The sequence below is a fragment of the Amborella trichopoda genome, chromosome 2 (assembly GCF_054954075.1).
Source record: "Amborella trichopoda isolate Santa Cruz 75 chromosome 2, AtrichopodaSantaCruz75HAP2 v2.0, whole genome shotgun sequence".
Lineage (NCBI taxonomy): Eukaryota > Viridiplantae > Streptophyta > Magnoliopsida > Amborellales > Amborellaceae > Amborella > Amborella trichopoda.
In genome coordinates, this window is record NC_142337.1 from 51,382,229 (window position 1) to 51,400,398 (window position 18,170).

Sequence of the window (18,170 nt, forward strand, 5' to 3'; positions counted from 1 at the left end):
TCAATCTATGTGCCGATGAAGCCCAATGATGATACATATTTCCAACGATGACACATGTTTAAATTGATGTGATTTGTATAAGGTTGAGGCTCTAAGTTTAAAAAAAGTAAGGTGCACCTCTAAATAGTGTCGAAAGATGATTTAAGGAGAAAAATCTTTGTGATGGCTTGAAATTTTATTTTCATCTCTGATTATAAAATTTAAAACTTCAAAATTGATGTAGATCGAGCAGATCAATAAACAATAAAAAATATTGAAAATTGACTTCTCAAATAAGGCATTACAAGATGTATTATTTCCCAAATTTTAAATCTATATTTTTTTTCACGTCTATATATCTTGAAGTCAAGATGATTGATTTGAGGGTTTTTGACATGAAAATGACTCGCCCCAATGAATTTTGTGAGGTGCTCCTCAATTTGATTGTTCGAGGCCTCAACCTTATATAAAATTTTTCCCATTTAAATTGGACATGTCCCTGCGAAATCCAACCATGGAAGATGTTAAGATGGGTGACGTGGTAGAATTGGTCTTGATGTTGAATGGGTAGTTACTGGTTAGGGGATTCTATTAAGGACACGGTTTCTATGTGGTCAGCCTACAATCGTAGAAATGCGAGCTTAGCAATAAATATATTTTTTAAATATAATTTTATCTTAATTTTTAGAGTATACATAATCTTTAACATGGAGATCATGAATATAAAAAATAAAATAAAATAGAAAACTATAAATAATAATTATATTAAAAAAAATTTGGACCGTTAGTTATAATTATTTTTAGATGGGCCACCTATTTGCATCAATTTTTTAAGATGGATGTTTGGTACCTCTAGACCGCATATTGTAGAAATATGATCCAGCCTGCATGAAACAATTTTCCTTCTATTAATTGATAAGGGGCGAGCAAAATATTTTCAGGGAGTCCACATCGCAACCCATCCATTCATCCAACTGTACCAACTATGGCTGGGCACAATTAACCTCAATGCGCTTTATGTTTAAAACGTAAATCTGAAGAGATTTCATATCAAACCTCCCCAAATTTATACTTTAAACTATTAAAATTAAATATCGGTAAAGAATCTTGGGGTCCATAAATTATGATTTAGAGAAATATCCTAATCCCAAGAAATAAGGTCAAATTTGGAGTTAAACCTCGTCCAACAAAAAAAACACCCAAATAAAATTTCATAAATTTAAAAATTTTCTGACATTTTTTGAAACTGACGGAGGAAAACAGCACATATCCCTGGCCCAATGGGCTAGGCGAGGCAAACGGTGTGGTTGGACTAAACTGAAATTTCAGCTAAACAAATTATTTGGGTCATAACTTCAAAATGGTATGTCGGATTTGAGAGATTTTCAAACCGTTGGAAAGATTGTAATCTCCTCTATAATGTAGAATCAAGTTTGACCCAATTTGAGTAAGGTTTTAATGGGTGTATAAGGCAATGATTTTATAATGTTCGTTTTCAAGGTTGTGGTTGTCAGATTGGTGTTCGGGTTAGTTTCCTATATTTATTGGGCTACGAGGTATCCCGAATGAAGAGTTTGAGAAGTGATTAGGGTGCAGGGTCACAAGTTTTAGGGAATTTAAGATTTTAGGAATGGAGCTCATGATCTTATGAACTTTAATGAATACAGATTGAGGGTTCAAAACTACATATTGAAGGAGGGTGTTTAGTCCATTTGCTAGAACTTTGACAATGATTTTTATATACACTAGTGAGTAAGCATACAGTCCTTATATCTTCCAAGGTCTCCAAAAACTCTTTCTTTGGTACCAAAGCAATTAAAATTGAATTTATGGCTTTAATGTTTTTTCCTCGGTGTTAGAATTCTTCAACAAACTGGTAAAATTCTTCAAAGGTTTTATTGATTTCCCTCATTGGTGGAATTCTCAATCTCTAGCTATCTGTTCATCTTTAAAAGTTGATTTATTTTTTGGCAAGCAAGAGACAAAGTTGTATAACTCAATATATTATGGAAGTCAAGTACGTTACTTGTAATGTTGTTACAACTAATAATATTTGGATTAAATGCTTCATAATGGACTTAAGCTAGATATAGCTAATGGACCAGTTCAAAATTTTTGTAATAATCAGGTTGCCATCTCATTGATTGAAATGGAGCATATAGCACCATGGGCAAGCACATTAAAATCAAATATCATTATATTTACAACATTATAAAACATAATGAAGTAATTATAAATTATTTACCAACAGCTAAACGACCCTTTGACAAAGGGATCAAGTATTGAAATATTTTCAAAGCAATTAAACTTTCTGGAACTTAAGAAAGCAAGTCAAAAAAATTAAAAAAATGGGATTTTGACATCTTAATCATGAGGGAGAAACCGCAACGACGTGAAAAAAACCGGGATGTACAACCACACCAAGTGAAAAGTATCATGACAAGGATATGCTTATGAAAGATAAATACAATAAATGATACTGAGTTTATTGCATGTGGGAATGTTCCGGCCTCATGGTCAAATGGGAAATGTTGGTATACACAAAATCATGGCTCATACATGTACCATTTATTATTTTAATTTACCTTAAGTGATATTTTTCCACGAGTATTATATATTTATTATGCATTAAAAAGGCTCAACTAGAGAGAGAATATCTTTCCCAAATAGTTAGTGGATAACTCCCATGCTCCCAAATTTTGAGGGCTAGAGATCCTAGGAAAAAGTCGAACTTGGGAAAGGCTCAACTAGAGAGAGAATATCTTTCCCAAATAGTTAGTGGATAACTCCCATGCTCCCAAATTTTGAGGGCTAGAGATCCTAGGAAAAAGTCGAACTTGGGAATAACTGAACCCCATTAATTGGATAATGTAAGACCATCCCAAAAATACTTGTTTAATAGCTCTCTGCAATACTGGGTCTCTACGATATATATTTAAGTGACATTGCCTATTAAAATCTGGCAATCTTGGGAGTTCACAATTCTTTTATGCAGGCAACATTTTTCTTGCGTGTTTGGCTCATTGGATTCAGATTTCTAGGAGTTACGTTTGTTGGAAAAAGCTGGACAATCGCATTTGATTCGTATAGAATTGACATTTCTATTAGAATTGAGATTTTCATGGGATTCTTGAATACTTTGGAAATCTCAATTCCACCAAAATAGGTGGAATTGAAATTTCATGAAAACCATCCATTTTGTTGTTGAAAAGCGAAAACATAATAAAATTTTAGAGAGAAAAGCTATATCAAATTTTTGGTAGAGAACATATTAAAATTTTAGAGAGGAAACTATATCAAATTATAGAGAGGGAAAGCACTTGAAATTTTTAGAGAGAGAAACTATCTCAAATTTTTAAAAAGAGAAACTACCTCAGAACTTAACTTTTAGAAAGAGAAAGTATCTTAAAACTTTAGAGAGACAAACTGCATTAAACTTTAGAGAGAGGAACTGCTTAAAAAAATTTAGAGAGAAAATTCTTATAACTTTTAGAGAGAGAAACTATCTCAGATTTTAATTTCATAGAGAGAGAGAGTATACTAAAATTTTAAAGATTAAAATTATATCAAATTTTAGATAGAGATACTACCTGAAAATTTTTAGAGAGAGAAACTATCTCAAATTTTAAGTTTTAGAGAGAGAAAATATCTTCAAATTTTAGAGAGAGAAATTATATCAAATTTTCCATAGAGAAAGTACCTGAAACTTTCAGAGAGATAAATGTTTTTTAAAAATTTAGATAGAAAATTATCTCAAATTTTAAGTTTTAAAGACGGAAAGTATAGTAAAATTTTAGAGAACGAAACTACTTGGAAATTTTATTGAGAGAAAATAACTCAAAATTAAATTTTTACAGAGAGAAAGACTCTTAAAATTTTAGAAAGAATAACTATATCAAATTTTAGAGTGAGAAAGTATCTAAAATTTTTTAGACAGAGAAACTATCTCAAAAAATTTAGAGAGAAATTTTCAAATTTTAAGTTTTAGAGAGAGAAAAATACTTTAAATTTTTAGAGAGAGAAACTATATATCATATTTTAACGAGAGAAATTACATGAAATTGTTTAGAGAGAGAAAGTATCTCAAATTTTAAGTTGTAGACAGTGAAAGTATCTCAAAATTTTAGAGAGAAAAACTATATTAAATTTTAAGGAGAGAAAATATCTAAATTTAAAGAGAGAAATTACCTGAAATTATTTAGAGAGAGAAACTATATCAAATTTTAAGTTTTATAGAGAGAAAATATCTTAAAACTTTTGAGAAATAAACTATATCAAATTTTAGACAGCGAAAGTACTTGAAATTTTTTGAGAGAGAAACTACATGAATTTGTTTTGAGAGAAACCATCTGTAAATATTTATAGAGAGAGACTATTTCAAATTTTAAGTTTTAGAGAGAGAATGTATCTCAAAATTTTACAGAGAAAAAATTACAAAAATTTTATAGAGAGAAATTGTCTCAAATTTTCTAGAGAGAAAAACTATTTCAAGTTTTGAGTTTTTGAATGAGTGTGTATTAAAATTTTAGAGAAAAAACCATATCAAATGTTAGAGAGAAGAAATTATCTGAAAAATTTTAGATAGAGAGACAAAGGACATGCATATCTAGGAAAAAGACATTCCAGACAATCCAAATAGGGAATTTGTATTTTTGTTATTTCTACCGGATGTGATCCAAACAGGGAATTGACATTTCCAGAAAGTGTCAATTTAAAAAAATCACAATTCTAAGATTGACTTTTTGAAGGATTAAAATTTTCAGGTATCCAAACATGGCCCTTATAAACCTGAGTTCTCTCTCCATAGTTGGTTTTTTCTTTTTTTCTTTTCTTTTTTGTCATATAATTATCACCGCCTTGCCCAAGTGCCCTATATTGTAAATCATACACATTTGCTAGAGGAATCCATCAACTCCCAAATAAGCTAAAATTTGACCCTTGGAGAGCCGAATAATACTAGGAAGATATCTCCAAATTTGGGGTTTCTCATGAGGACGAGTATTATGACACACCATCTATTTAACAAGTAAGGAGTTGAGTGACATTTCATGGAATTTCTCAATGAAAATTTTTTTTTATGTAAAATTTCAAAGTATGATATTTTATTTCTATGAATATATAGAAAAGTCTCAAAACTAACCATTCACATGAGGAATGTATATGATGAGACCATTTACTTCTGTTTTTTTTTTTTTTTTGTCGTAATTGAGGTAGGTTGGGGAGTTACATTTTAGATGTGAAATCAATGGTTGGTGATATCTCAATACTTGAGCACAAAGTCCAACACCAAAATTTTCGAAAGTTGTAATACATTAGTGAAAAATGAAAAAGAAACCAAAGAAAAATGTAATATCCTTTCTTTCAAGATAATTGTTTTCCGCATACTTATATATATATATATATTTTAATAAATGAAAAAGTTTATATAAAGTTGCAATCTTAAAATGAAGAATTAAATATGCACATCAAAATCCATTATAAAAGGTTGTTTGGATGTTGGAAGACCCTCTAGTTGGTCATCTCGACATTGAATATGAATTTGAAAAGAAAAAAAAATTTTGAATCCCCGAAATAGTGCATCTTACAAAACATTATCTAGACTATCTATTTTCAAGATTTTCGTGTGTTTATAGATCTACCTGTTTTAAACCATTTTTAAAATTTAAATTTTTATAATTAGAGATGAAAATAGATTCTCAAGCCATTCTAAAAAAAATTTATATCAAATATATATTTGTGATAAAATTTAGGGGTGCACCTTAATTGGATTGTTTAAGATTGCAACCTTATACAAACCACACCCTTTAATAAATATATACTCTATGCTCCATACATCAAGGACCCTTATGAAAATTTTATCAATTTAAACTTTATAAACTGCATTAGTTACTAAATTAGCCGTGTTTTCAATCGAATTCCCTGCTAGGTAAAATTTCGGAAGAGTTTTTTGAAGATTTTAGACCATTAAAAACTGCAAATGAATGCATTTTATTATCATACCAAATATCAAATTTACAATTCTTCTAACAGGTCTAGCCCTACTGTAGATTAAGGCCCAAATAATCTAGGGCCTCAAAAATCATGAAAGCATCCGTCCAGGTTGTTGGGTTTATGTGACTTTTAAAGGCTTTATGAGTGCTTGTAAAATGAAATGATACAGCGGAACACGAACTCAGTGGGATGTGTTCCCTCATGGATCATATTAAACAAACGATGGTTTGCTGATATCGATCTGTGCTTAACGATCTAAGCCAGTCGGTTGGGAAAAACTCATGTTACCAAGGCATAAAGAACAAACCGATGAGTGAGCCGAGGGACTGTGTGACCATTGTGTGTGATGATAGCCTACAGAGACATGGGTCAAAACCTCATCCATGTACCATCACACGGCATGCATATCGATAGATCGTTCGAGAAAGCCAGAAATCCACATTTTAGAGTGAAGCGTATGCATGTACGAGAGATACCCCAATGCTCCATAGAGGTGTGGTCACATAAAGTCTTGGTGACCTTGACTTGTCTCTAGGGGAGGACTTGAAATCCACAAACTGGAATTGCGATCTCTTGGCTCATCGGCCGGACTTTAGTGACCTACTAATGAACCTATGCTTGGACTGTGGGTCATAAGAAACACTGAGTTGGTTTGATAAAGCAAGTGTGGTCTGAGGTCCACAGTTGAAGGTGGAGTGCCCCATGATTATTGATTCCAAAACCATATGGATCATTTTCCCATCAAATTAATTTAATTATGTTTGTTTTATGATGAAAATTATTTTAATATTATTATTTAAATTTTTATGAACCCCTGGATATTTTATTTATTATTTTTAGATTTATAAAATTAAATATATTGATTTTACAATTGTTTAAATATTCAAATAATATTCTAAAATCATTTTATTAATTTTAAATATATAAAAATATCATGGGGGTCCATTGTGCACATGGGCCTGTCATATTTTTAGAGGTGGGGCCATGAGTGCCTCCCTTGGGTGGCACGCCCCACCCCTATTCTCTTTCCTATTTTTTTGGTGATATGGTATATGGCCATATGGTTGGAAGATATTAACTAAATATTGACTTGATATATCTTTGAAAGTTTTGTAGAAAGATTGAGTAGACTTGTGTTATTTTATGGTATGCACAATATTTTGATTAGATTTAGTTTATTTAATTTCTATTGATGAGAAAAAGGTTTAGGAAAGGGGGATAATGGTTCATGCACATTCCATAATGTTGATAGCCCATTTATGGAATAGATGACTCAGATCTCTCATCCCACAAGTCACCCTTGATCAACGGTTTATGTTCAATCTCACAATAAGAGGCAAGCGAAAGAAAATCCTAAGAAACCCTAATCTTATTCAAAGCCTATAAAAAGGGATTGTCTCTACCAAAAAATCTCTACATCTTATCTTTCTGTCTCTGTCTTAATAAAGTTTATCTCTGTCATGTTTGATCTATCTCTCCCACATTGTGAAAGAACCTAAAAGTTTAGGTTATGGAGTTCTTCTCTCCTATCTCTCAAATATGAATTTATGGCTAATGGTTTTAGGGTTTAGCATAAAGAGAATCTATCTCTCTCAAACTAAGTTGCTAAGATAATTCATCTAGGGTTTGAGTTTGTGATCAAAGGGGTTCATGTTCTATTAGTGTGACTTGGCCAAAATTTACTTTCCCGTTTCGAGATTGAAGCTAGACCATCGATCCCACGCCATCGGATGTAGTGACTCCGTGTGGAGTATAATAAGCCCAGTTGAGGTAATCTCCAGCACTCTTCATTTTGTTTCTTGCAATCTTATCTTATTCTTAAGCATAGTACATAGTTGTTTCAATGGCATCAAGTTGTTAAGATCTTGGTTTAATTGTTATGTTAATTTTATTTTAAAAATTTTTCTATTATATAATAAAGACCACATGTAAGTGATTTTTTACCAAAAGAAGTAGGTGAAGAAAAAAAAAAAAAAATGTATTCCTCGATAAATGATCACATAAGTTTTTCTTTCACATGCATGACGTTAAGATGAGAATATATGGTAGGCATTAAGAAGTCCTTGAAAGGCAATTGGCATGCATTTTAAACCGCAGGAAACACTGAACTTATTAGATGCTTGAAGTATTTTATTTTTTATTTTTCAAATTATTTGGCCTTGAAACTTCAGGAATTTTCAGTTCTTAAAGGGTTATACCTAATAAAAGATATTTTTGATAAAAATTTAACCAAAATGCTCTTGCACCTTGCAATAGCATTTTGCTTATTTTTTATTTTATCAAAAATATATTTGTTAAGATGCATCCTTGTTAGACGTGTGTACGGCCAAATTTTATGTCAAGATAATTTATATAAAAAATGAATATAGTATGAGTAATGTTACTCATATGGTCCACTTAAATTGGATGGCTTAGAATAGTAATCACAGGTATATTATACGTTGATAGCACCAGGTGTACGTATTGCTCGTTTGCCTTATCTTAAAAATAACGTGCAGTGGCTATGAAAGTCCCACATAAGGTTCAAACTAGTGGCGTATATCCTGTTAAGGGAATGCACCCATATAATGTCTAAAGGGCAAGCTTTCTATGCTTCCCCTATATCATAAAACTTATATATTTCTCCTTATCCAAGTATCCATTTTGAATGGAGAGTTAAGATTGTCTCAATCACAATATTACATCTCTACATTATTTTATTTTTAATTTTTTGTCTATAAATTATTTTGACACCAAATTTTGGACATCTAAACCTCTTTTAACCTCTCACTAGCAAAAAATCTATATAAAAAAAATATTTCTAATAAAATAAAATGATCAAAATACCCCTAAAAGTTTCAAGGGGTATTTTGGTCATTATATTTTATCAAAAAATTATTTTTAATATTTTTTTATAGGTGCGCCCCAAAGAAAAAATTTCATATTTAGACAATCTATATAAAAAAAAAAGTTAAAAATAAAATACTCTAAAACATCGGATCTAAGATCAAATGGTGAGCAGCTCTCTTGATTAAAATTGGACAGCTGGATGGTAGGGGCAGCATAGATAAGGGAAATATAGAAACCTTTCCATGTGTATATGTAGGGAGGCAGGGGACTCGAATGATCATTAAACATTGGGAGCACGGATTCGAATGGGTTATTATCTTCTTTATAGTGTGAGGGTTTAGGAATGCCGGATGAAAAGAGCCCGGGCTTAATTGGTTAGCGGTTGACGATATGCAACGTTACGTCCTAGGCTCAATTCCTATCCAGGGTAGGGGGCCCTCTCCCCATTGAGTTACCCAAAACAAAAATAAAAGTTACGAATGTTTGTAATTCATGCCTCTAGACTCTGGCAAGTAGACCTTATTAGGTAGCCTAAACCTGGGCCAGCCCACTGCTAAGCCTGGCCTGTTTGTGTCAGGGCTCTAGACCCTGGCAAGTAGACCTTATTAGGTAGCCTAAACCTAGGCCGGCCCCGAAGCCTACTGCCAAGCCTGACCTGTTTGCAGCACCATACAAGGCTTTTGTGTGTGATACTTTCCAAACTCTGCTTGTGTAAAAACTTGAAAGAGCAGTGGCGATTTCTTCACTACAGTTGGAGAGAAAACACATATTTGTCCCTTATTCATAATCATAGAAGAGATGAATATCTCTAGAGGCGCACACCCGAACAAGCCCTTGTTGGGTATATGTAGTCATTAAAGGTTTTATGAGTGTTTGACGAGCTAGGTCAGTCGGTTGAGAAAAACTTATGTTACCTAGGCATTGAGAGTAAAACGATAATGGTTATGATAAGTCATCTCTTTGTGTGGCCCTCATGTGTGATGGAGGCTTTCAGAGAATGGGGTAAAGCCTCATCTGCGTACCATCACATAGTACGCACATATGATAGCCGTTTTGGAAAAATGGACCACCTTTCAAGGTGAAGCTTGTGCTTTTGAGAGAGATTACACCTATGTACCATCGAGCTGTGGTCATATCAGGTCTAGGTGATATTGATAAGTCTCTAAGCGAGAATTTGAAATCCATATACTGGGATTACGTTTTCTTACCTATTGGCCGACTTTGATGATCTACTAATGAGCCTCTATGATAAACTCTGGGTCATATGAAACATTGGGTCGGTTTGATAACGTAAGTATGGACCGTAGTCCACAGTAGAACGTGGAGTACCCCAGTGTTTATTTATTTATTCCTAAACCATATAGATCCATTTCCCATCAAAATTATTTAATTATATTTATTTTAATGATATTTGTTTTTAAGAATTATTATATGAATTTTTTTGAATCTCTAGATAGATTAATTTGGATTAATAAAATAGAGATATTGATTTTACATTGATTTAAATATTCAAATAGGATTTTATAAAATTCTAAAAATCATAATTTATTTTTAAAATATTTTAATATTGCACAGGAGACCAAAGAGTACATATGAGCCCACCATGGCAATTTGGTGGGGCCCATTGAAGCCACCATAGGGTGGCATGCCCCACCCCATATACTTTCTATTTTGTTGGCTCAAGCCATAAGGCTGGAGGGAAACGATAATGAGTTTTAAGAAAGTTCTTTATATTAAGGAGATTTAAATTCAACAATGGAACCATATGATTTTGATGTCTAATCTATAGAATAGATGGTTCATATCTCTCAACCCATAAGTTGCCCAAGATCAATAATGCATATTCAAGTTTATTAAAAGAGGAAAACCACAAGAAACCCTAAACCTATTCAAGCACTATATAAAAGGGTGCCCTCTCTCATATCTCCTACACACCTAATCTCTTACCTCTCCCCCAAAAGATAATAAAGGGGCACGCCCCTAGTAGAACTCTCTCTCTCTAGTTTGTGATAAGGGGGGCACGCCCCACCCCCCTCTCTCTCTCTCTCTCTCTTCTTGCAAAAGGGGCATGCCCCACTTAGATGCTATCTCTTTCATCTCCTATTTATCTCATGGCCTAAAGGGTTAAGGGCCATAATAATGAGATGTCATATCTTTCATCTAGGTTATCAAGGGGCAAGACTTAGTTTGAGATCTAAGCCATGATAAGAGTTCTTGTTCTATTATAAGGTTTGGCCTATTTGTTTTCCCATGTTTGATATTGAAAGTTATCCATTGACCCCACGTTATTGGAAGATGGTGACTCGGTGTGGGGTATAATAAACCTGGTTGATGTAATTTTCGACACTCTTGTTTTTTACTATATTTATTTCTTATGTCTTTTGTTATTTCCAAACATATTATTTTGGTTTTTTTTTTATTAAATAGAACAATGATTTTAGTGGCATCAAGTTTTGATCTTAGATTTGTTTTTCTTTATTTCTTTTCAAGACAATTTATTGTAATGGACTACTTTTGAGTGATCAAAGCTTGAAAGGAAAAAAAAAAATGAAGAAAAAAATAAAAAGAATATATACACCAGATAGACGACATAAGTCCAAAAAAGTATGTGGTTAAAAGTATGTACCATCGAGTAAAAAACCATAAAATTCTCTCGATACAAAGATATACACAAAATAATGAAATATATAAATGGATACAATGATCATTTCAATTTGATTAACTAATAGAAAAATTCACTAAGGTTACGAAATGTTAATATCGATCACGTACTTCCGTAATTAAAATATAATTTAAAATCAAAAAATTTTCCATTAAAAATATGAAGTTTCTTTAAAAAAAAATTTAAAACTAATTCCAAAGTATAAGGATTTATAAATATTGGGAAAAAAAATAAGCCAAACCTCTCCAAAAAATTTTAAGTGAGACAAAAGATTTGTTAATTAAAAATGAATAAAAATAAAGAATTAGCCATTCACAAATGTTGAAGCATAATTTTATTACATAAGGATGAAAATTTTAAAAGTTGGTATCTATCTTTGTAATTTTAGAAATATTTTAAACAACATCATTAAAACATTCTAAAATTTTAGTCATAGACGATTTTTAAGGGGCATGAATTTCATAAATAAATGTATTAAAAGCTCTTGAAAAGAAAATCAATATATAAAAGTTACTAAAAAAAGACATCCTATTCTTTCAGTGAAAATTCATGCAATCTTTATTGATGCATGAAAATTCATAAATAATTATGGAAGTTTTAAATAAAATCCAAAAATATTGAGATCAAATTTCAAGGTATAGTAATCACGGGGACCGTATTCATCGAGTATAAAGTGCAACAACATGAAGTAAACCCCCAATTACAATAGCATTAGAATGAAAGTAATAAATAAAATGATAACCTATTATTTTTGTGAATGCTAAAGTTATAATATATTATAAAGAAATCCAAAATATGCATGTCCTTAAGCATATATCCTCAAGTAAAAGTCAATTAAAATGATTTACTGATACGCACCCAACTTCTACCCCAAATTATATGTTTCATTTTCATGGATGTCCAAATTTATGGTTTCCTCGATAAAAAGAGAGATGCACGGGAGAATTTCCTATCTCATTAGGTCTTGCTTTATTGGGAGAAAGTATTATAAGAGATGGAAATAAAAGGAGCATAAAGAAAAAAAAGCATACATGAACTACATTCAAATGATTTGTGATTGCGTAAATCCAAATCTAGTATAGAAGTTGCATTGACACAAAATTAAGAACAATGAAAAACTTGTAAACACAAAAACTAATATACTAACCTAGAAAAACATCAAGAGCATGACCTGTATAGAATAACGTACTGGGGTCAAATCCTATTTAGCTGCAAATAACCTAGATGAATGAAGAGGAAAGAAAGAAGAGAAAAAAATATGTAAATAAAAGAACTTCTAAGAACCATTCCCATGGTTTTAGTCTTTGGTTTAATGTTTATTTTCTATATTTCTAGGGCTGTTAATGGGGCGGGCAGCCCTGGCCTGTAAATTTGGATCCAAGCTCGGCTTAGGCCCAGCCGAAATCCATGTTAAGGAGGCCCGAGCCCGGCCCAGCCTGTTCATTGTTTTATCACGGGATGGTCATCAACAAAAGCTTTTGTTATGTCAGCGATATATGTCTTCGTTGGACACAGTTTCTATGAGTCAAATGAGTCCCCTATTAAAAATCTATTTTTGAGATGGATTTTTTTTACCCAATTTTTAAGGACATATAATCTCTAATAAAGAGATCATGAATATGAAAAATAAATAAAGTTTAAAAATTTGAAATAATAATTTTCTGAAGAAAACATTTGGAGTTTCGACTGTTTTTAGATGGAACACATGTAGAGATAGAGATAGTTTATGATAGTTTTTAATTTTAAGTTATCTTGTATTTGATTGATGTAGATATTTTTCTTGATAAGATTAGATTAGTTCGTGATTATCAATAACTAATTAGTCGTATATGTATATAGGACTTTGTACATTCTTGACAATTAATCAAATATAAAGATTTTTGGGGGGCATTCAGAATTTTAACATGATATAAAGCGGTCCTTTGAGATCTTGTTTGGGCTCTCTGTGATCCGTGCTTGTAGCTGATGCGTGCGGTGGTGCAGCCTCTGCAAACCCTAGCAAAGAAAGTGCTAAGGCCAATGGAAAGAAGGCTGGTCGTTGCCCTATGGTTTATCTCTCTAGATTTCTCTGTATCACATTGTTCCAGATACTAACCCCTTTTCCCTTATCACAAAGTCTCTCTTTCTCTCTCTAGCCCTTTCTCTATCAAACCGCAGGCTCTCTCTCTCCTAGTTGTTCTTTCCCTCTCTCTCTTAGAGGAACATAACCCAATTCGCTAGTTCTCATCCACATCCAGCAACTTTGCACGAATCGCTTTTATAAGAGGTGGTTTTGCATATCCCACAAATACATTGGTCCAAGGTGATGAGTTTGCTGATCACCTGAGATGGTTTTGCATATCCCACAAATACATTGGTCCAAGGTAATGAAATTGCAGATCACCTGAGAGTAGCGAAGGATTGCAATCCAAGCGCCTATAACAAAGGATCCGTGCTACAAACCCCGTTTCCAGAATTACTCGCAGTAACTAGAGAGAGAAAGATAGAGAGAGGGCTTAGGCCAAGAAGCTTCAAATGTGGAAATGTGGAAATATGGAAATATTTGGAAAAAGTTTATCAGCAGTCAAATCTTGCAAGACGCTTTCAAATCGGGTATGATATGTTTTCTTATAGCCAATGAGAGAAAACTATTCGGGAATATTATGCTCATTTGATGAACTTGTGGACTGAATATGAATCCTTCAACTTGAAGGCTCTCACTAGTGCTTGTTGCATTAAGAGCTTAATGGAGATAAATGGTGACAGGAAAGTAATGCAGTTTTTGATGAAGTTGCTCCCAGACTATGAGATTGTTCAAGCCAATATTTTGAATTACAAACTTTAGCAAATATGGATGTTATTCTCGATGAATTACTTTGTGAGGAAACGAGAATCACGACCCAATCCACCATTGAGGGAAAAAAAGATATAGAGTTTATACTTGTAGTTCAATGGGCTAGAGGAACACCATTATAAAAGGATCCATATTTACTGCAATGTTATGAGTGTAAAGGATATGGTCATATAACATCCCAATGTAAGAAGAAAAATTTTTATACTTATTGTAAATGTGCAGGGCATATTATCACAGAATGTCAAAATCCTTCTTGGCGCGGCAACCGGGCATTCGATACATGAAAACCTTTTTATAGGGCATACTAAGCTGATAATGATGCTTCCAAGAGACTAAAGGTAGAGACCCTTTATCCAGCACTATTCATGACGCAAATATGGCAATGTCCCAGACATAAGATGATATTCGACAATTGATACAAAACTCTGTATTTACGGCTATCTCTTCTGTTTTCTTTATTATGGCCTTGTCTGGTATGAACTCTCACATATCCCCTAATATAAATCCCCTTTAGTTTATTAACACGGGTACCTCTAATCATATGACTGGAGTGTACACAAGTCCACCATCTACTAAATTATACCAAGGTAATGATCAGCTTCTCACAGCTAATGGAGAGAAACTGAATATTATTTGGTACTAATAATCTTTCACTTTCTATCTCCGTTGGTACACCTTTTTGCTTTACGTAATGTCCTATTTATTCCTAAATTAACTACTAATCTAATCTCTGCGGGCCAACTAGTTGATGATGGTTACAATGTTCAATTTTCTCATAATGGTTGTTTAATATAGGACCAACGTACTGGAAAAGTGATAGGGAAGGGGCGTAGAATTGGTCGTTTGTTTGCCTTGGAGTTTGAGAAACCAAACCATGATGCTTCTTTCTTTTCTCCATCGAATTTTGATTTTTCTGTTTCCAATAAACAATGACATATGTGGCATCGGAGACTTGGTCATCCGAATGCGAATTAGTTAGATACTTTGTTTCGTTTTGGTTCATTACTCAATAAAGCACTTTATTTGAATTCTATCAATAAATCTTGTATTAGTTGTTCTTTGAATAAAAGCACCAGTTTACCTTTTTTGACTCGAGTAGATAAGACAACTGCACATTTTCATCTCATTCATAGAGATGTGTGGGGTACTGCTCCAACTTTATCCAGAATGTGATATAAGTTCATTGATGAATGTACATGATATACCTAAATCAGAAGTGTTAACCCATTTTAAAACTTTTTTTATCCATGATTGCAACTCAGTTTAATACCAAAGTAAAAATCTTACAGTCACACTCTGGGGGGGAAAATTTATCAAATGATTTTCAAGACTTTTGAAAACACAGGGTTATTCAATCACAGAAAACTTGTCCGTATACTCCACAACAAAATGTCATAGCTGAAAGAAAAAATCGTCATATCTTAGAAGTTGTGATGACCCTTATACATGATTCTCATATTCCTCATAGTTTTTGGGTTGAAGCTGCATCAACAGCTGTTTATCTCATAAATCGCCTCCCATCTTTGGTTTTGCATAAACAATCTCTCTATTATTCATTATTTCATGTTTATCATGATTGTTCTCTCTTGCATTGTTTTAGGTGTGTATGTTTCATTCATCTTCCTCAGCATGAACGAACAAAATTTTCTGTTCAAACAGTCACTTGTGTTTTTGCGGGATATTGTCCCGATGAAAATGAGTTTCTATGTCATGATCCAATAGCTCGTCGTATACATATTTCTCGGATTGTTATCTTTTTTAAAAGAATATTTTATTACTCTTCAATTGTAAAATCATCAAGGTCCTCTGCTCCTTTCTTTCCAGATTTTTCCAGCGCCTCAACAATAAGGCCAACAACACCAATCCACGCACACTTCATCTCACCAACCAGAGCAAGGTCAAACCTCCACTCTACCTGTAAGTGATTATTTTCCTACTCCTATTGATACTTCTACTCAGTTACGATGTTCTTCACGTGTACCTCACTCACATGATCGATATGACTTCTCCCTTGATGATTTTGAATTTTTACTATAGCCTAGAGCTTTGTTTACTTCTCTTAATACATTTGAGGTTCATTCTAAAGACCTAGATATCTGTTTAATCCCTAGATCATTATTTACCCCTTTAGATTCAATGGATGTTCCTTCCTCCTACCAGCAAGCCTTAACAATGCCTTGTTGGAAAGAGGCAATGGATGCAGAAATCAGTGCCTTGTTGGAAAATGATACTTGAAATATTATTTCGTGTCCTCCTCACACATCTATTATTGGCAATAAATAAGCATTTTATGTGAAACTTAAATCTGATGGAAGGATTGAACGATATAAAGCACGATTAGTTGCTCAAGGTTATAAACAAAAGTATGGCATAGACTATGATTAAACGTTTGCTCCTGTTACTAAAATCACTATTGTAAGAACCTCAATTACCCTCTCAGCTATTCGTCAGTGGACTATATCTCAAATGGATGTGAAAAATGCATTTTTCCATGGACATTTGAAAGATACAGTATATATGCGACCTTTTCATGATTATTGTAATGATAAATCTATGGTATGTTATTTGAAAAAAGACTTTATATGGTTTAAAACAAGCTCCAAGAGCTTGGTTTGAACGATTTCAACATGCCGTTCTACATGTTGGGTTGAAACAAAGTACTCATGACTATTCGTTATTTACTTATCATTGTTCTTCAAAAATAATAATTCTTCTCCTATATATTGATAATGTTCTCATCACAAGAGACAACCTTGATAATATCAGACACTTGAAAGAGTTTCTCATTCAAAATGAAAGATTTGGGTTCTTTAACTTATTTTCTTGAGCTGGAGATTCATTATTTCCCTAATAGATATATAGTTAACCAGAAGAAGTATATCAAAGACTTGATCAAACTGGCCAACTTATCTGATGAGAAACAAGTGGATACATCAATGGAAGTGAATCTAAAATATAGAAACGATAATGGAGATAAACTTCCGGATCCTACTCTTTATAGACAACTGGTTGGGAGTGTACTTTATCTCACTATGACTCGTCTAGATATTTCTCATGTAATTCAAGTCGTTAGCCAATTTGTTGTTGATCATCGTCGCATCCGTCTCTCTGTTGCACATCGTATCATTCGTTATCTATGTGGTACATATCATAAAGGTCTATTATTCACTTCTAACTCTTCTCTCCAGCTACGAGCCTATGCTGAAGCGGATTGGGCATGATGCCTCGATATTAGACGCTTAACCATTGGGTGGTGGATTTTTCTTGGAGATTCTCTCATATCATGAAAATGTAAGAAACAACAAACTGTGTTTAAATCTTTGTAGAAGCCGAATACCGAGCAATGTTCTCAGCTTGTAGTAAAATTACTTGGTTGAGAGGCCTTATACAAGACCTTAATATTCTTCATCAAACTCCTATACCATTGTATGCTGATAATATGAACGTTATACATGTTGCGTCAAATCCAGTGTTTCATGATTACACAAAGCATATAGAAGTTGATTGTCATTTCATTCGTAAAAAATTTCTGGTTGGAAAAGTTACACTCCCATATATTATCTCCCAACAACAACTTGCAGATATCTTTACCAAGGCAATGATTCGTGCTCGTCATGACTATCTCGTTAACAAACTGATGATGTTCACCCAACCTCAGTTTGAGGGGGAGTGTAGAAATAGAGATAGTTGAGGAGATAGAGATAGTTGAGGATAATTTTTAATTTTAAGTTGTCTTGTATTTGATGTAGATATCTCTCTTGATAATATTAGATTAGTTTGTCATTATCAATAACTAATTAGCCATATATGTATACGGGACTTTGTCGATTCTTGATAATTAATCAAATACCCGGATTTCTCTGGGGGATTCAGAAT

At 33.0% G+C, this 18,170-nt stretch overlaps 1 long non-coding RNA gene across 1 annotated transcript; it reads left to right on the forward strand.

Annotated features, from left to right (window-relative positions):
- The first annotated feature begins 12,876 nt into the window (after positions 1 to 12,876).
- Positions 12,877 to 17,768, forward strand: LOC148783328 (uncharacterized). Its single transcript, XR_016050393.1, has 4 exons — positions 12,877 to 14,053; positions 14,517 to 14,632; positions 16,119 to 16,211; positions 17,483 to 17,768. It is a non-coding gene; the product is annotated as an uncharacterized LOC148783328 (long non-coding RNA).
- Positions 17,769 to 18,170: the final 402 nt, after the last annotated feature.